Source organism: Akebia trifoliata, chromosome 3, assembly GCF_017979445.1.
Source record: "Akebia trifoliata isolate Shusen 1 chromosome 3, ASM1797944v1, whole genome shotgun sequence".
Lineage (NCBI taxonomy): Eukaryota > Viridiplantae > Streptophyta > Magnoliopsida > Ranunculales > Lardizabalaceae > Akebia > Akebia trifoliata.
This window is the reverse complement of record NC_141377.1, coordinates 11611202-11632534: the sequence shown is the minus strand read 5'-3', so window position 1 is coordinate 11632534 and position 21333 is coordinate 11611202.

The window sequence follows — 21333 nt, the reverse complement described above, 5'->3', positions numbered from 1 at the left end:
CTTAAAATTATGGACATTCCTTCAACCCTCGAGTATAGGCCAGAGCACATTTCCAAAAGAAACCTATTAGTACGTCACAACTCAATCAAGGCTTAGAGTAAATGATTAGATTCTTACCTTACCCATCATATTGGTTTTAGATGCCTTTGGTGGATGACTGACTACCCTGTTCTAGATACCAAAGGATTCTATTATGTCCATTTGATCGGGCTGGAAGAGACGTATTTTTACAAACCTGACTTAATCCAAAAACAGTACAGAGTGCCTATAGAGTTTTCGCTGCCTCAACACAAAGATTTCGCTCATCCCGAACCATTAAATAAAAAATTAGTGCATCTCATTGAGAAGACTTGGAACAAGCGCACCTTAAGATATCCAGATGGACCAACAGAGTTCAAAGAGCCAATCGTTAAAATCAAGAGAAGTAAGCCTAATTGCCCTAGCAATCCTAAAGACGATCAAAACAAAGCCAAGCGAACATGTAAAAAAATAGTCTAAGTCAAAATTATTGAAAGTTGTTATTCAATGAAAGTCTTATTTGTTAATAATTTTCAATAGTTCAGTAAAATTATTTTTCTTTATTTTCTTTGTGAATAATCATTGCATAAATGAATTATTTAATAGGTTAGTATACAAAATTCAATAAAATCTCAGGATTTATTAAAATGTTATCAAGGGGGTAATACTAAAATTAATAATCCACCTCAAATGGGTCCACAACCCATATCCGTTTAAAAAATGGGTCCACGACCCATATCTACTTCCAAATGGGCCACGACCTATACCTACTTCCAAATTTTCCACGAACCATATCCACTTCCAAATGGACCACGACCCATATCCGTTTCAAATATGGGTCCACGACCCCTATTCATTTCAAAATAGGCCACAACCCATGTTTACTTCTAAATGGGTTCACGACCCATATCCATTTAAAATGGGTCCACGATCCATATCCACTTCCAAATGGGTTCATGACCCATGCCCACGACCTGCGTCCATTTCGAACCATAATCCATATGCGACCCATCAAGATCAACAATTAGGCGATCAATTCAAACGAATCCATTAATTTTTTTAACAACTTAAATTTAAAATATATATCTATCTAAAAACATCAATTACAATTCTTGATCAAAGTTGATGCCTAAGAATGATCTTGCCTTGTTGATACGAGGGGGATAAACTACATCTGTTCAAGGAAATGAGGTGATTTAAGAGTATCATTGTGCGCTGCCTCTTCCCTAGAGATTTGACTCGACGACCTTAATTTCATAGAATTGAATTGGGACTGACAAAGAAGATGTTTTGACTTGTTTCGATGATCTACTTTTCTAAAATATTTTACTGACTCCGTGTCGATGCCAGCTTCATGTTAAGGTAATTCCTTTTCAAACTTTACCGACTTTGTGTCGATGCCAGCACCGTGCTGATATAATTTCTTTTTCAAAATGCTTTATCGACTTTGTGTCGATGCTAGTACCATGCTGATATAATTTCTTTTTTAAAATGTTTTACCAACTCCGTCTTGATGACAGCTCCGTGCTGATGTAATTTTTTTTTCAAAATGTTTTATCGACTCTGTGTCGATGCCAGCTTTGTGCTGATGTAATTTCTTTTTCAAAATGTCTTACCAACTCCAGGTCAATACCTGTTGCGTGCTAATGTAATTTATTTTTTAAAATGTTTTATCGACTCCGTGTCGATGCCAGTTCCGTGCTGATGTAATTTCTTTTTCAAAATATCTTACCGACTCCGTGTCGATACCAGCTCTATGTTGATGTAATTTTTTTTTCAAAGTGTTTTATCAACTTTATGTCGATGCCAGCTCCGTGCTGATGTAATTTCCTTTTCAAAATGTTATACCGACTTCGGTTGATGTAATTTTTTGTCAAATGTTCTTCCAACTCCGTGTTGATGCCAGTAGTAGTGCTAATATAATCGCTTTTTAATTATACCGACTCCATGCCGATGCCAGATCTGGCTGATGTAAATTTTTTTCAAAATGTTCTTCCAACTTTGTGTTGGTGCGGGCTTCGTTCTGATGCTAGCTTCATACTAATGTAATTCTTTTCTTTCTAAAATGATCCAGCTCCGTGTTGACAAACCACATTTTTTAAATTCACTAAACTAAATTTTCATTCTACACCAATCTGGTAGGGCATACCATAGGCACTTTCTCCAATCTGGTTCAAGTAACAAACTGGGTTGAGGATAAGATCCGAACTGGTTTAATATTTGACTTCACAGCCCTAAGTGTAGCAGCAGGAACATCGATACAGAAGAAATCAATGTTTTTTGTCAAAAAGAGAAAGAAAACTCAAGTCAATAATGTACAACCTAGCCAACCTCTCTTTATTCAAGCATCGGCTCAGAAGTCACAGGTACCGCAAGTCCCTTGGATGCTAGTACCTCGAGGTTCTTGGACTTCAACACCATAAAATCCCTTTCGAATGGTTCCTCCACAAGCTATGCTAGCGTAGTCAGCACCACAGTATGGGCATAACTAACAAGCAAGACCTAACAGGATCAATAGAGTGTTCACCAAGCTACCAATGACGTTGTCAAAACTACATCCCACATTACTCAAGGAAGAGTACCTTATTAAGCGACCATTGAACCTAGAAGTAGGTAAAAGATTGGGGTGCAATCCCAACCTCTTTTGGGAGTTCCATATGGGTGCACTAGGGTATTCTACCGATCAATGTTGGCAGCTCAACCACCAAGTACAGAATTTGATTGATATGAAGCTCATTATATTGGATAGTCCAATAAACCAAGCTCCACAACAAAACATCAATCAGAATCCTCTACCTATCCATAACGGAAGAGATAACGGACCCACAATAAACATGGTTGTAAGAAAAGAATTTGACTTCAATCCTTCAGTGTTGATAGCTCCTACATGGTCAAAAGTCCGAGTCCACCTAACTAAGAAGCTAACAATACCAACTGTCAACGTTCTCCCCCGATACACTGGCGACTCCACCCCATTACCACTCTGGATATCCGACATGACTATCTACTCCAATGACCAATCCACAAATTCCTCTATCCGACCTCCACTCATTATTCCATATACATCTCCCAAATCTCAAAACTTATTATCTCACCTACCTCTTCACATACCACATACTTCATCCTCAAGACCACCAATAGTCATCCTTTATACCCCTTCAAATCCCACTCAAACTACTACCATACCTTCATCAAAACCATCACCCCTTATCTTCCATTTAAAACCTGAACCACCCCCAATCACCATATACTCTCCCAAACCCTTCCCATATAGTTTCAATTCAGCAGTCCCGTAGAGCTATGAAACGAGCATTATCACCTCAACAAGGGTAGAAATAATGAAAAAAACTATAGTAGCAGATATTGGTCACATAACCAAGATTGGGGCATTCCACAAGACATTGGGAAATGTAGTAAGGGTTCAAGAAAAGAATGAAGAAGAAGTAGCAAGAAAAGATGAGAAAAAGAGGAAGGAAAAAGGAAAAAACAAGATGGTCGAAGAAGATAAGGTAGGGCAGGGAAAAGTAGAAAAAATGACAGACAAAGAAGCAACGGATTTCATTAAACTCATTCGCAAGAGTGAATTTAATATAGTAGAACAATTAAACATGACTCCAGCACAGATTAACATTTTGGGTCTCCTGAAAAAATCAGAAGACCATCAACAGGCGCTTCTAAAAGTCTTGAGTGAGTCACACGTACCGGCAACTACTTTACCTACATAGCTAGAGTAGACAGTGGGACAAATTATGGCTCCCAATCCAATTGTCTTCACGGAAAGCGAACTCATTTAGGAGGGATGCAGACATATTGAACCACTGAATATTATGGTCATGTGTAAAGGCATGATGGTTGCTAAAATGTTAATTGATAATGGCTTAGCTCTTAATGTCTGTCCTTGAGAGACTTTTCGCAAATTGAATATAGACTGGTCTCACGTCAAACCCAACAATAAAGTTGTTTTAAGATTCAACAGCTCAAGGAGAGACTCCCTCAGAGAAATCGATTTGCTAGTCACTATGGGCCCTTGTACTTTCGAAGTCACCTTTGAAGTCATGGGCATACCAACAACGTTCAATCTTTGTTAGGGAGGCCATGGATTCACATTGCAGGGGTAGTACCGTCTTCTCTACACCAGAGAGTCAAATTCATAATAGGGCAAAATATGATATTAGTTCTAGTAGAGAACTTAATCCAAACTGGCCAAACTCTAGATGTGCCTTTTATAGACGTGGAGATGACAAAGGGAAAAGCAATGTACTACTCGTACCAGCTTACTACTGTCAATCAAGTTGAAAAGAGAAAGGAAAGAACGAAAATAGAATTGTCGAAAGTGAACCTGATGATTAGGTGGATAATGAAAGAGGCTGGCTATCGACCCAAGTAAGGTATGGAGCCAAGAGAAATAGGCAGACCACTCCAATCATTGCAAGTAAGCATACCCCTTACTTTGGTCTCGATTTCAAGCCTACAAAAAAGGACATTGTCGACATTAACAAAAAGAAAAAGGAATTTCGATTAGTAAGAAGATAGAATCGAGAGCCAAATGTCTAGAATCTGGGTAAGGTTCCTCATATCAATATTAGCTTCCCGAGGTCGCAGGTAAGGTTCCTCATATCAAAGTCAACAAGGAAGCCAAAAACTGTAAGTCTCAAAAAAAATTATGTGTAGAAAGACTCGATTGTTGAGTCCCCATATTACTTCGTGGACGGCGTTGATATTTTATTCAATGGGGATTCTATTGAGGATTCATGAGAGACAACAAGTGAGCCCGCAAAAGTGGAAGTTACCACAAATAATAATTCACCATTTCCAATCAGTATCGATTGGCCATCAGTCGTCATTCCACCCAACCTAGGAGGGCCTAAGCCTGACCCTAACAATAGTCAACCAGAAGTGATGGTCCTTTCAGGACCGTACGAACAACCACCTTCTTACCTCATCTACCCTATCCAGGAAGGGGAGATTATGAACAATTGGGAGGAATTCCCTATCACTCTTGAAGTTGTTGAAGCCTAAAAAAAATGTCGTTAGGCAAAATCAATTTGCCTGAGGATCATAAAAAACCTTCATCCTTAGGTAAATATTGTTTTGAAGGCTCCCTATCTTTACTAATGAATTTGCATTATTGTTCTTCTTATTTAAGATGTCCAGAAAATAGTACTCAAAAACCAAAAAAAATAAAAATTCTTCAAAAATAAAAAAGTCTTCAAAATCTCAAAACAGTAGATATTTTTCAAAAATCAAAAAAGAGTTTTCTTAGAATTTAATGAATTTGTCTCAATTGAATGAAATTTTGGACATTACAGAATATGAAAATGATGAGTACGACTTTAATCTCAAGCTCGACTTCGACTTCATGGGAATCGAAGAAGAGTCAGAGGACGAAGTCGAATACCCTTCTAAAGAAATCAAAGACCTTCTAGAACGACATGAAAAAGGTGTTCAGCCAAACATTGAGGATATAGACTCGGTTAATCTCAGTACTGAAGATGACCCACGTGTTGTAAAAATCGAAGCCTTGTTAACACCTTAGCAGAAAGAAGAAAGATCCAACTATTATGTAACTATCAAGACATCTTCGCCTAGTCCTACAAAGATATGCCCGGCTTAGACACAGATTTCGTTATTCACAAGCTGTCAATCGCTCCTGGAAGTAAATCAATCAAGAAAAAATTGAGGAGACTCAAGCTAGAATGGATACTCAAAGTCAAAAATGAAGTGATGAAACAGTTCCAAGCAGGATTCCTCACAGTCTCCATGTATCCCAAATGACTAGTCAATGTAGTTCCGGTACCAAAGAAGGATGGGAAAATACGAATGTGTGTTGACTATCAGGATTTGAACAAAGCCAGTCCTAAGGATGATTTTTCACTACCTCACATCGACACACTAGTCGATAGCACAGCGGGACATGGCATGTTCTCATTCATGGACGATTTTTCTGATTACAATAAGATAAAAATGGCAGAAGAAGATCAGAAAAAGACAGCATTTATCACACCCTAGGGCACATTTTATTACAAAGTCATGTCATTCGAGCTAATAAGTCTAGCTTAGAGGAAGACCATCTGATAAACTAGAGAAAGTTATTCGATCGGCTAAGGAAGTATGGTCTGAGACTCAACCCGGTAAAATGCGTCTTCGGGGCAATGTAAGGCAAATTGTTAGACTTCATTGTCAGTAGAAGAGGCATTGAGATATATCCAACAAAGATCAAGTACATTCTAGAGATGAAAATACCAGTATCAGAAAGGGACGTCAGAATATTTCTAGGCATAATACAATATATCAGTAGATTCATCACGCAACTCACACCTATCTGCGAACCAGTCTTCAAACTGCTCAGAAAAGATGTACCAAAGGCATGGAACGATGATTGCCACGAAACCTTTGATAAGATAAAGAAATATCTACTCAATCCATCGGTCTTGGTTCCTCGTACACCAAGATGACCCTTACTGATATATATCTCAGTACAAGAAACATCTATAGGTTGTGTACTGGGGTAACATGACGAGTCAGGTCGAAAAGAGCAAGTCATTTACTATCTCAGCAAAAAATTCATCGATTATGAAGCAAAGAACTCAACACTCGAAAATACTTGTTGCACCCTAGTCTGGGCATCACAACGATTGCGCCAGTGCTAACAGGTCATACTGCAAAGTGCTAACAGGTCATACTGCAAAGCCAGTGCTAACAGGTCATACTGCAAAGTGGCAATTACTGTTATGTGAGTTTGACATAACCTATGTCACTCAAAAGGCCATCAAGGGACAAGCCATTGCCGACCACTTAGCTAAGCATCCCTTACGTGACTATGATCCATTAATTACAAATTTTTCATATGAAGCTATCTTGTTGACCGAAATTGAAGATAGGAATGAAGAGCAAGGTTGGAAGATGTACTTCGATGGAGTTGCAAATTAGAAAATGAATGGAATAGGGGCAGTTTTGATCAAACCAGATGGATCTCATATTCCGATCGCCATCCGATTAAAATTCTAATATTTTAATAACGAGGTAGAGTATGAAGCATATATTGCAGGGTTAAAGGCAGCAATCGACTAGGAAGTAGATGAAATCGATGTATTCGGTGATTCAAGTCTAGTGGCCTATCAGACAATTGGATAATTGAAGACTCGAGAACAAAGACTAGTCCCTTATCATGAATACCTAAAAGAACTAAGCTTGAACTTCACCAGAATCTCGTTCACCTACATGTCACGAACCAAAAATCAGTTTGCAGATGCACTGGCCACGTTGGCTTCCATAATTAGTATTTTAGATTATTTGGTTATCGATCCCCTCGAAATCGACCTTCAAGATTAACCAGCCTATTGTTTACCAGTGGATATAGCAAAATCTAAGTAGAAATCATGGTATTCAGACATCAAGACATACTTGGAAGATCGAACCCTTCATCAGATGTGACAATAAATGAACGAAAAACTATCTAGAGATTGACAGGTCAATTTTTCCTAAATAACAGGACTCTGTTCAAAAAGTCACATCATAAGGTTCTTCTCTGTTGCTTTACAGAAGCAGAAGTTAAACAATTGATTAAGACTGTATATGGTGGGGTCTGCGGACCTCATATGAATGGTCACATGCTAGCCAAGAAGATCATGAGAATGGGATATTACTAGACTACAATGGAAAGTAGCTATCATCAACACGTTCGTAAATGTCATCTCTACCAAATCTATGCTAATAAGATCAACGCTCCACCTTTAGAATTGCACAGCATGACTACTCCTTGGCCCTTCTCACTCTGGAGCATGGACGTTATTGGACAGATTTTACCAAAAACTTCAAATGGACATCGCTTCATCCTAATCACTATCGATTACTTTACGAAATAGGTAGAAGTAGCTTCTTATGCCAATGTCACAAAGAGTAGTGTGCTGAAGTTCATTAAAAATAATATCATTTGTTGGTATGATCTCCCGAGTGGAATAATAACCGACAACACCAAAAACCTCAAGAACAAGGACATGGTCAAAATGTGCAAAGACTTCCAGATCACTCATCATAACTCTATACCTTACAGGCCTAAAATGAACGGTGCAGTTGAGGCTACCAACAAAAATATCAAAAAAATCATTGAGAAGATGGTAGTCACCTACAAGGATTGGCACGACATGTTGCCTTTCGCCCTCCACGCTTATCGAACTTTATTTCGAACCTCAATTGGGGTAACTCCGTATTCATTGGTATATTGAATGGAAGTAGTCTTACCCGTTGAGGTCGAGACTGAAAGCGCCCTCGATCCGTGGGTTGCAGATCCCTTTTTTTAGGGTCTGGGAGTTGTCACCTAGTTATTATGATTTAGGAACCGAATATTTACTTTAAACCGAAAAAAGGTACTAATCTATGAAAAGAAAGGGTCCGAGGATCACATTATGGGATCGGAAGGTGTTAGGCACCGATCCCACCCGGCAAACGCCGATCTCTACTTTGCTCAAAATTTTTTACATTGCTAAAAATGACATAAAAAATAAAAGTAAAATTAAAACCTAACTTACCCGGGTGGTTGCGACAATTGATTTCCTCTAAGTTTGTGGATATTGTCCTTGTATGAGTTTTCCTATTTTTTATTCGTCACTGGATCCGCTTCTGATCTCTAAGATGAGGTATCCACTTCATAGATCTGAGTATTTTTTATTTTTGGATATTTTTTGAAGGGTTTCTAGGTGTTTTTTTAGCAAAAACTAGGGTTGGGAGTTAGGTATGGAGTTGGGGCTTCAGATTTAGGGTTTGAAAAAAGTTATGGGGTGTTTCTGACCTATTTTTCTTAGGGTTTATCTTGACCTATGAGATTGGATTGTGGAAGCTCCTATTTCTAGAGTTTTTTGAGAGCTTTTTAGTTTGACTTGATTTTTTTAGATAAGATTAGGTTGTTTAATTAGGGTTTTGAATTAGGATTTTATTTCTTACGTACAATAAAAGAATATTTTTTAAAAATTTTAGGAGAACCCCCCTTAATTATATCTTTAATTATTTGTGCCCCCAGATAGAGGGGTCTTTTAATAAATATCAGGTGGGCTACATTTGAACAAGTGGGCTACCACTTAAAATTTGACCCGTGGGCTTGATTGATTGATTGTATTTGTATAAAAATTTAATTTCATTTATTAAGATTTCACTTTATGTTAATAAATGTTTTAATTATTAATTTCAAAATTTTAAATTTTTAGGTTTGAAAAATTATCGTTTTACACCCGAATAAGACTTTTACGTTTCGAGATCATTTTTTGATGTTTTGAGATGCTTTGGAATCGATTTTTCGTCAGAAATTCAATGGGAGTATCGGTTTGTGTCATTATGAATTTTTTGTGTGAAATGATCGTGGACCTTATGAAGGGCATTTTCGTAATTTTGTCAAATTTTGTGAAAATTGACGAAGCGGTTTATTTGATTTTAGTTTGTTGTTTTATATTTTCAAAATGATTTTTCTAAGCGTAATGTAGGCTCTATGGATGTTTTGATGTTAGGGGTATTTTGATTTTTTGATAATTTTTTAGTGATTTTTCTCGTAAAGCTTCTTTTTGTCTAAAACTGATAATTTCTATGTTTTTGGGTCATATTTTCCTAGCATAACGTGATTTATAAAGTTTTGTTTAGTTGAGATACCTCATCTGAATTTTTGAAACATATCTAGTAACAAATAAAAAATATTAGAATATTCATCATTCATTGGGAATCGTCACAATCAGATTGACGACTTGATTAATCAGGTGAGTGTGAAAATAAGGTGTCTACAGATACCCCTCTTTGGCAGAGGTTGAACTAAACTAGATAGCATATCTATTTTGGTAGATAGTGTGATATTCGAATGCCAAAGCTAGTGACAACTCATTTTACAGTCTGATTTAGCAATTTTGTCAGGATGTTCGGATCTTTGAGGGTAAAACTCTCTCTGAACTAAAGGTATGTCAGGTCCTCGAGCCTGAACTCTTACTGACGATGTTAGATCCTTGAATTTTGAAAAATTCTCCCTGACTAATCAAAAGTGCATGTGTGTGCAATAGGTGATGCCTACTAAGTATTCTTTCTGATCATTGAAAATAAACTCTCCTCTATAACCATAAATGTCAGGTCCTAGAGATCTTCTCTCGTTGATGATGATGAGTCAAATTGAAATGCACATACGCAATGAAAGCAATCAAACAATATGAAATTATGATAAGTTTGAATAATGAGATAGGTGATATAGAAATTCCATTAAATCCTATCAAAATTCTTTTTAGAGTTCGAAAAAATTTGAGCCTCGTTTATCGGACTCAAGCTTATTGGAGCCACGCTTCTCAGGCTAAGATTTGTAGGAAATTAAAAAATCCTATTCAAGTTGGAGTCTCATTTCTCGAACTTGGACTGAGGTTTACAAGAACTTAAACAATCTCATTAATTCATTCTATGATTCAAACAAAGCTAGAATCTCGTTTCTCGAACTCTGGCTAAGGTTTACAGAAACTTAAACAATCTTGTTAATTCATTCTATGATTCAAACAAAGTTGGAATCTCGTTTCTCAGACTCTGGCTAAGGTTTACAGAAACTTAAACAATCCTGTTAATTCATTCTATGATTCAAAAAAGTTGGAGTCTCGTTTCTCGGACTCGAACTTATTGGAGCCACGCTTCTTGGACTAAGGTCTATAGGAACTTAAATAATCCCATTAATTTATTTTATGATTCAAACAAAGCTGGAGTCTCATTTCTCGGACTCTGGCTAAGGTTTATAGGAACTCAAGCAATCCCGTTAATTCATTCTATGATTCAAAAGTTGGAGTCTCGTTTTTCGGACTCAAACTTAAGTTTATAGGAACTTAAAAAATCCCGTTAATTCATTCTATGATTCAAACAAAACTGGAGTCTCATTTCTTGGACTTGAACTTAGGTTTACAAGAACTTAAACAATCTTGTTAATTCATTATATGATTCAAACAAAGTTGAAGTTTCATTTCTCGGACTCTAACTAAGGTTTACAAGAACTTAAATAATCTCGTTAATTCATTCTATGATTGAAACAAAGCTGGAGTCTCGTTTCTTGAACTCTAGCTAAGGTTTACAAGAACTTAAACAATCTCGTTAATTCATTCTATGATTCAAAAAAGTTGGAGTCTCATTTCTTGAACTCGAACTTATTGGAGTCATGTTTCTCGGGCTAAGGTTTAATTAAGGACTCGGTATAATCGAGCTCAAAAATCGAAAGATTGGGCCTTTATTGGCTTATCATGCATCTGGATTCATAATTATCATTGGACTTTGTTGAACTTTCCAACTTTTGTAAGATTTTTCCTTTTTATTATGTGATCAAGAACAAAACTTTAGAATCACAATGACTTTTAAAAATGCCCCTAGTTTCAAGGTTAGCTTTAATTGGAACTTGACTACGAAACTAATGGAATGGATTGTACTCGAAAAATATAAACGAGCAACTATGGGCTCTGATATATGACAAAAAGAAGAATCGACATTCCTTTAAATTTTCAAGACTCATAAGATTATCATATGTGCAATAAAGAATTTGATCATTTTCTTTTTGAATTTCCTTTGAAAAATGTTTGAGTTGGAATGAAAATCTTGATAATTATTGGAATAGAAGATCTTTCTCTTCAAAGTAGTCGATGGTTCTACACTTTCCTTTCATGAACACTTGGACAAGTAAACACTCTTAAAGATCTGATATGCTCAAGATGACTTCCGAGTTTCATCAACTTTAACATAGTCTTGTCGGATGTGAGCTATTGGCTGAAAAACGAATGTTACAACTTGAATAATTTTTTGTATCTTCTAGTAAACTTCCTTCTGAATTTTTCTTCTCAGCGGGATTTTTTTTTCCTATTTTAGGTTTTCAACCTAGCAAGCCTTCTTTTTTTTATGGTTATACCTAACTTTTGCCTAAGTCGTCTTTTCGAATTTTCAACTTAGCAGGTTTTTTTCTTTTTGATAATCTTGAATATTCAACTTGACAACTTCTTGATTCCTTGCACCTTAACCGAGTCAATTAATATTCATGAGGAATTAATAGGTGGCTTAGGACATGGTTTAGAAAGAAAAGGTATAAGGCTCGACTTCCCAGAATGCCCCTAGTCTGATATTCTTTTTTCTAATGCCCCTAGTTTAGCATTCTTTTCTTTTTCTTTTTTTTATGCCCCTAGTTAGGCATTCTTTTTTTTTGTCAATTATTTTGATTCTTTTTTTCTAATGCTCCTAGTTTGGCATTCTTTTCTTTTGAATATTTCAATAGGGGATTTTCCTTTTGGATGACATTTTTCTTAAGAGAATATTTTTTTTTTTGTAATCGGGCCTGAAGTAACTTCTCAGGTTGCCTACGTACCCCAAATATTTATTTTCTATTTTGGGATCAGGTCAAAACGTAGTTCATACTAAGATTTCCCTCCTAAGGCTGGTTGGCGTGGTTTAGAAAGAAGAAGTTATTGATTTTTTTAAAGGCTGTGATGAGCTAAAGAAGGTTATCTTTTTTTTGGTAAGACAGGAAAATTGTTCGACCAAAAAAATCCTCATTTGGTAAAATACTACTTGATTTGGTCAAGGTTCTAGAAACTCGATGTCTTGATTGCTCTGTCGAATAAGATCTTCTTTTGAGAATAAGTAATCTTTAGTCTTCTTATATGAAATTGAGTGTGATTGAGTTCTTCATATTTGACATTGACTCGTTCAACACTTTCAAACCTTCAAAAAATTTCTTATTCTTTTGTGAATGAGAACTCTCTCTCTCGAGTGAAAAACATGATGGATCCCTTCTTATGTATCTTATCACCCTTGTCGATGGTTTCCACTACATCTGAAAGATAATCTTTGATTTTGAAGTTCACCCTTGACTTTATGCCTTGATCTATTTTGGTGCAATTTATCAACATATCCTCATGAGGTCATGTAAGAATGTTGTTGAATTTCTCAAATAAGTTTATTATTCTCTTACGTTTCCCTGAGAATAATGTGGTACCCATTTGTACTTTTTGAGAATACTCTTTAATTCTAATATTTATCAAAAATAAGCTTTGAGGTATTCCTCATATAAAATTTTATGTTCACATCATTATTGCACGCATAATAATCAAAAGTTTATTTTATTGGAATAAAAAAAACATAGACTAACAAACCTGACTAAAAGTTAAAAATTAATAAATCCTAACATAAAGGAATTAACCGACTGAATTTAAAGACTGACGCAACTGACGCTTAAAAGAAAAAGGATTTTGAATGAGAGGACACCATGCTAGGGTCTATGCCACTTTAGATATCTTCATAATGGATGATTCAGACTCATCCATTTTTGCCACATCTTCATGTTTTTATTCAAGCCTATTTGATAATGAAAAACCCGTTACTTCAATACTTTTTCTGCTTTTCAGTTCTGCCACTACCTCAGGGTATATGGGTTCATTCTTTCATGATGAGGATGTACTATTAAGACCAATCGAGTGAATGAAGGAAATCAGGTTAAATGATTTCGGTTTGTTAATGGATATTAAGTTCAAAGTAAGAAGGGGTTGATTTTGAAATGTAGGCTTAGGATTAATTTTAACATTGGGCACAGTAGGAATGGGTATGATAACATATCCTTGCTTAATAAGGTCTTGAATAGTATAGCAGAAAGTAAGGCATCTATCAAGAATATGATTGGGCATCTGATAGAATTCACAGTATTGCCCATTGTTTATGTTTGGAGGAAGAGGGTTGGATAAAGGCTTAGGTTCTAATGGTGTCGGTAATTCCCTTTTCATCAATTTTTGATAGGCAACACTAAGGGACATTCCATGATTGGCTAATTGTCTCCTAAGCTTGGCTTATAAGGACTGAGTGGCTTAAGAAGCTAGTGCAAAAGAGGTGTTGGCTACTTGTAAGGAATTGGCACTGGGTTAGAAATATTTGGGTTTTGACTCAAACGAGTTATCAAAAAGTTTCGAAGAGTAGGCATTCTCAACTTGATTTCTAGCCTCAATAGAGGATTGAAAAGTGGGAAGGTACTGAGGCATCAAATACTTGGCATAATTTTGAGAGAGATTCCTGAGGATAATCTTGACTTGTTGAGGTTAGTCACACAATTAAGCGGCTTTAGTTCTCCATCGAGCAATGAACTCAGTGAAAATTTTCCTGGGCTTCCATTTAATAGTTTCTAAATCTCTTCTTGTGAGTTCAATGTCCATATTGAATGAATACCGACCAATAAACTCCTTTATCAATTCTTGTCATGTTCTTACCCGAGATGAGTCCAATGACATTGGCTAGTGTAAGGCAGAACCTGTAAGGGTTCTTTGAAAAAGTTGGGCCATCTGTTCTTCACTCAAACCTTGAGATTGTATAATATCGACATATACTTTCAAGTAAGTCCTAAGACATCCAATCCCATCAAATTTCTCTATGTCTGGTATTGTGAACTTCTCTGACAAACGGACTATGGGAAATAACGTCATTGCCCCTAATCCAAGAATAAGATCATCGGGGACTTTGATATTCTTTAAAGCAATTTCAACCTTAGTTATTCGATGAGTTAAGATAGGGTCGACGTGTCGACGTGTAATTGATCATCTTATTGGTTTTCGACGAGATTAAACACATCCTAAGGATCTTTAGGTTTATCTTTTCTTTTTAGTCTTCAGGACTTCAATTTGTGTTTGGACAGAAGTGATAATTTGTGCTTGAAAAGATTCTAAAATCTGACGGAGCGCTACTTCATTCATGATATTGTTTCTTTTTGTGGCAAAGACTAACTACTTGGACTTGACAATAGTACTCTGGAAAGATGACTTTTTTCATGGACCTAAGTGGTACAAATGGTGGTTTAAAATGTTTAGGAGCAATTATTTCCTGATTGGAAGTAAATCAAGGTTCATCATTGATTCTAAAGGTTTAACTCTTAACCACATTATTAAATTTTTGATATAAGTTAATCCAAATTGGATGGGAAATATCAAATCCAAATGCACTATAAGTCTATAGTGACCAAAAAGGTGAAAAATGTTAGTCACGAGTTTACCCCTGATTGGGATAGAACTTTCAATCAGACAAATTAATTTAACCCTAAGATCGAATCTTTTTGGTATAAAATAGTATGAATCTTTGAAAGTAAAACCAATTGGTCCAACTGGTTTAGTGTTGATCAGTTTGATCCATTTGTTGATTCGGCCAATTGATTTACATTTCACACATTGGGTCAGACTGATATTACAGGTTTAGTTTGAACGATCTGGACCGGTCCATCTACTTATCTGTTGATTGGATTGAATAGAGCAACCCGGGAACACCCATAGTTGGTTTGGGTCGTGACCTATAGGAAGGTTCCTAGACTCTAGGTTTACTACGTGCAATGCAATTTATCTAGCCACCCTTGCCTAAGTGCAACTATACACCTCTCGAGCGTACTCAATCAGACAATACGTGGTGACTTGGTTTGATATACCGTATAGGTGATAATCTAAGACTCCAATCCAAATCTCTGAAGTCAAAAGTAGCCAACTTAATCCCCAGTTGAGAGGTGGCGTACAATGCTGAGCAAGGGTACTCTTAAATCATTTATCGTCTAAAATAGACGTAGTCTATCCCCTTTGTACAGTAATACATCGGGACAAGATCTCGCTTAGGCACTGATTTTAACCAAGAAGTGCAGTTGGTGAACTTAGATTAACTTTGATATACCATATAGGTATGAGTCTAGGGTTAACGATCGGGACATGTGACTTTGCGACTTATAATAGGACAAAGGCTCAGGTCGCTCTAGTATGAGTACATCGATATACCTTTCAGTGTCACCTGATCAAATGGTACTGATGCCCCAATTTTATATACCATAAGGTACGTGACTAGAGTTGTGATTTTCATGAATGACGTCGCATTTTCGAGAAGATCGGGCCACGCACTAGTGCCACGTTGGCTATAAGAGACATACAAGCATGCAATGCAACAAATTAAATGTGCCAGTGGTGTATGCAAAATAGAGTGGGGTGTACTCGGGGAGTTTTTCAAATAAATGGGCCCGTTGGCCAAGTCAAACCATCAACATATGGATATTATATTAATCAAAGAATACAAACCATAATATTGAAATCAAAGCAACCACATTAAAATAGGCATATGTAGAGATCATGGCATAGTAGATGAGCGATTAATCAAGATATCACAAAAAAATAATCAATCAGATCCAATATTGAAACATGCACAAATTTTTTTTTTAATTGTCCAATCAAGGATTGCTTTGGGCGACACTAAACAAATCGAGATTCCAACAAAAATTGAATTGAAGATAGAATAAGAGTTGTAGAGATAAGGAGCGATGAACATTTTTTTTTGAAAGACATGCATGGCAAATCTTTTGAGAACATAGGCTAACTGGATTAACTCATAAGGTTTCAATTCTACTAAGGGTCATTAAGCCAACATGGTCACGTCATTGATGATCCAATTCCATAGCTTTTTTCTTTTAGATTTGTGGAAAAAAAATTGGATCCGAGAATAAAATTCAAATTTTTTATTTTTTTTTAGTTTAGATCTAAGGTTTTGAAAATGAGTGGCGATGAAATCTCAAATTTAAAATCAAAGTTCAAAATGAAAATCAATTAAAAAATTTTTTTTTTTGAAAATTTTCTTTTAAAAGTTCTAAGAATTTCATCCGCCACAAGCATGTGGTATTGGATCATGCCCTTGGATGCCACGTGGTGAGGTCAAAGACTTTTAGGAAGATTAGAAATCTTACTAAATTGGAGAGGGTAGCCTTACCCTTTTGAAATTTGTTTTTTTTATTGCCACCAACACATGCACAACTCACATTTTTTATGTGTTGCTGCCACAACATATGACACTCCACAACTCAATTTTTCTCCTTTTTGCCAGCCCACTAACTCACATGACTTTCTCTTATATGTATACATATGTTGCTGCAACACGCACAAGCTCAAACATCCACACCTCAAAACTTATTATTATTTTTTCTATATGTAGCTGCAAGCAACACTCACACGACCACTTTTATTTTTTTTGTTTTTTATTTTTTATTTAAAAAAAAAAAGGAAATTCTTTTTTTTTTATATTATTATACATGAAGAATTATTTAACTAAAAACTAAAAAATGATAAGAACAAGTAATAAGGTTCGGATCGATAGAAACATAGAATCAGATCAAAATCAAAATATACATCCATCCATTGATATAGATCTAGAGAGATCAATATCGAAATCTTCTCAATTCCTCAAGCACACGCACATGGATTCTCCAGAACAACGATCTTCATTGCTGCTCCTAAACAACAAAAACTCAAACGTGAGTCCTAAAATAATTGCAACAAACACCTCCATTAAACGACATGACCGCCAACATCAAAAGATATCCAATCGTCGATCCGAATCTCACCGGATTACTCAATCAATCTACGTTGATCCTTAAGAACAACAGAGGAGTATCGATCGATGGAGGAGCTGGCTTTGATTTTACGATGATCTTGAACCTGATCTATCAATCTTCCATGTATTGGTAGAATACAGAGAAGAGAGAGCAAACGAGTAAAATTAGGTTTAAACTCAGCTATGGATCAGATTTCCATGAGTCGAACATGACTGTGACATTTTTGCCTCAGTAGAAGGTCATGTGCATCATCTTTATAAAAGAGGAAAGGATAGAAATGGGAGAGAATTGCAGAGACACCAAAGTTTGAAAGGGGGATGAAGAGGCCCAACGTATAGTGCAAATTCTGGGAGACTGTTGGGAAGAAATGTGGTTGAATAGGGCGATAAAGAGAATCCCCTTTTTATCTCTTTTTTTTCGAATCACTCCCTAGCCACAAGACCCTTTTTTTTTTTTTACTTTCAATTTCTTTATCATCCCCATCAATAGCATTCTGACCTCTTTTGACATTTTTTTTTAACAAAATAGGGGCTGCCCCTTACAGTGTGCACATACTTATGCATAAAAGAATACACATTCACACCCTTACACACTTGCACATTCCTCTCCGTGATTTTGTGATTTTTTCTTTATTTGAATTTTGCTCACTCTTTTTTCACTTTGTGAGGTCCTTTTTCTCCACATAGATGCCCTATCCTCATTTCATATGTTAATTTGAATCCTTCATTATTATTAAAATCGACAAAATAAAAAATCCAAAATAATAAAAAAGAAAACTACTTAACCAAAAGATTCTACTAACATACCCTAAAAAATAACAAAATTAATTAAACAAAAAAAAATAAAAATCAAATAAAAAAATAGGCTAATTTTGCAATGCGACAATTTTTGAGGTTTTCAAGTTTGATCCTCAAACTGTCCTCAGTGGAGTCGTCATTGGAAGTGCCCTTGATCCATGGGTTGCGGATCTACTTTTTTGGGGGGTCTGCGAGTCGCCACCTAGTTATTATGGTCTAGGAACTGAATATTGACTCTAAATTGAAAAAATGTACTAATCTACGAAAATAAAAGATCCAGGGATCACGTTAGTAGATCGGAAGGTGTTAGCACAGATCTCACCCGACAAATGCCGGTCTCTACTTTTCCCAAAAATTATTACATTACTAAAAATGACCTAAAAAAATAAAACTAAAATAAAAACCTAACTTACCCGGGTGATTGCGACAATTGGTTTCCCTCAGAGTTGGAAAAGAGCGTCCTCGTGTGAGTTTTTCTATTTTTTATTCGTCATTGGATCTGCTTTTGATCTTCAAGATGAGCTATCGTCCTCCTAGATCTAAGTATTTTCTTTTCCTTTTAACATTTTTTGGAGGGTTTCTAGGTGTTTTTGAAGGATTTCTGACATTTTTTGAGCAAAAATTGAGGTTTGGGTGTTAAGTAGGGAGTTGGGGCTTTAGATTTAAGGTTTAGGGAAGGCTATGGGTTGTTTTTGACCTATTTTTCCTAGGGTTTATCTTAACATGCGAGATTGGGTTCTGGAGGCTCCTATTTATAGAGTTTTTTGGGAGCTTTTTAGTTTGACTTAGTTTCTTTTAGATAAGATTAGGTTGTGTAATTATGGTCTTAATTTAGGATTTTCATTTTTACGTACAATGAAAGAATATTTTTTAAAATTTTTCAGAGAATCCCCCTTAATTATATCTTTAATTATCTTTTAATAAATATCAGGTGGGCTCTATTTGAACAAGTGGGTTACTACTTAAAATTTGGCTCGCAGGCTTGATTGATTGATTTTATTTGTTTAATAATTTAATTTAATTTATTAAGATTTCACTTTACGTTAATTAATGTTTTAATTATTAATTTCAAAATTTAAAATTTTTATGTTTGAAAAATTACCGTTTTTCCCTTGAAGAGGACTTTTGCGTTTCGAGGTCATTTTTTTGATGTTTTGGAATCAAATTTTTCATAAAGAATTCAATGGGAGTATCAGTTTGTGTCATTTATGAATTTTTAGTGTGAAATAATCGTGGACCCTATGAAGGGCATTTTAGTAATTTTATCAAATTTTGTGAAAATTGACGAAACTATTTATTTAATTTTAGCTTGTTGTTTTATGTGTTCGAAAATGTTTTTCTAAGCGTAATGTAGGCTCTATGGATGTTTTGATGTTAGGGGTATTTTGATAATTTGATAATTTTTTGGTGATTTTTCTCGTAAAGCTTCTTTTTGTCTAAAAATGATGATTTCTATGTTTTTGGGTCATATTTTCCTAGCGTAGTGTGGTTTCTAAAGTTTTGATTACTTGAGATACCTCATCTGAATTTCTGAAGCATATATAGTAACAAATAAAAAATATTAGAATATTCATCCATCGTTGGGAATCGTCACAATCCGATTAACGACTTGATTAATCAGGCGAGTGTGAAAATAAGGTGTCTACAGAGATTTCCTCCCTCCAGATCTTAAAAGAAACAGAGTTAGATGAAATAGAATGGGTTCAGGCTCGGTTCGATCAATTGAATATGATAGAAGAGAAACGTCTCACAGCTACTTGTCATGGTCAAATTTAGCAACGGTGAATCGCCTGTGCTTACAATAAGAAGGTCAAGCCACGAAATTTGTCACTAGGAAACCTTGTCTTGAAAAAGATTCTACCGATCCAAGAAGATCCTAGAGGGAAATTCAGATCAAATTACGAGAGACCATTCATTATGCAGAAGGTAATGACAGGAGGAGCTCTGATTCTTACAAAGATGGATGGACAAGTCTTCCCTCAACCGATCAATGCTGACACCATCAAGAAATACTACGCTTAAGATCTAATCTTGAGATGTCGAAATGTCATCTTTGCTATCCCAAAAATTATTATCTAACCCTAATTAGTCATTTTGAGCCATCACGTTCATTTCGTAACCTAAGACTGAAGCAAGTCAACGTTACAAAACAAAACAAAAAGAATAAAAAAAAAAAATGAGAAAAACAGAAAAATCAAAAGCATCAAAATACTTCTGGCCTGCATGAGGATAAACTGTGAACGACTAAAAAAATACAAAAAAATCAAAAGATTCAAAAATTGGACACTTGATATTGAGTTCAACCCAAATCTCCAGTCTAAACAAGTTTGGGAGACGTTGGAAGGAGACATAATCACATTTCCGAAACAAAAATAGACAAACCCCATGTCTAGAAAGATCCAGACATTAACCTTTTTTATTTTTTTCCACAATCCCTTAACCTAAGCCAACGATTTATCCCACTAAAAGTCTTTTTGGATCAAGGAATGTTCTTAGGCTTCACTATGACGATGGTAGTACCAATGAACTTGTAATTTGATCCGGACCTCAAAGTCTTATTAGTCATTGGAAGACTCGAGAGGGGAATTCAAATCAAATATTCGAAAAAACAAGAGTACTCGAAGTGTAGAGTAGCCGATTTCGTGACTCAACTTAAGTTGTCAAACCATGAATAGTCATCAGCAAACTCGAGAGATTGATTACTCAAGAAAGAGTACCACTACAAGAATAGAGTCGTCGATCTCGCAACTCAACTTGAATCACCAATTCACAAAGACTCAGAGACTCCAAAAAAGATTTGTAATGAAAAAATTTTAAAAAATACAAGCATAGTCTGAATGAGCATAATGAAAACTCGAAAGGGCGCTATGAGTAAAAAAAATCAGAGTATGGCAAGATCAAAGCCACCGGCATGATGAGAATCTAAAAAGGCGTCAATTCGCAAAAATGTGGAAATCGGGTCTGGTGAAAATCGTAACTGGCACCAGGGACAATAAGGAAAAATATAAAAAAATTGAAGAACTCCTGACCTTCATGAGTATAAACTATGAATGACAAAAATTAAAGAATACAAAGTTGGATCAAATGAGCCGTATCTTTACATGAGTCACTAAATGCCCAAAACAAAAGATTTTTCCAAAGAATACATCACGG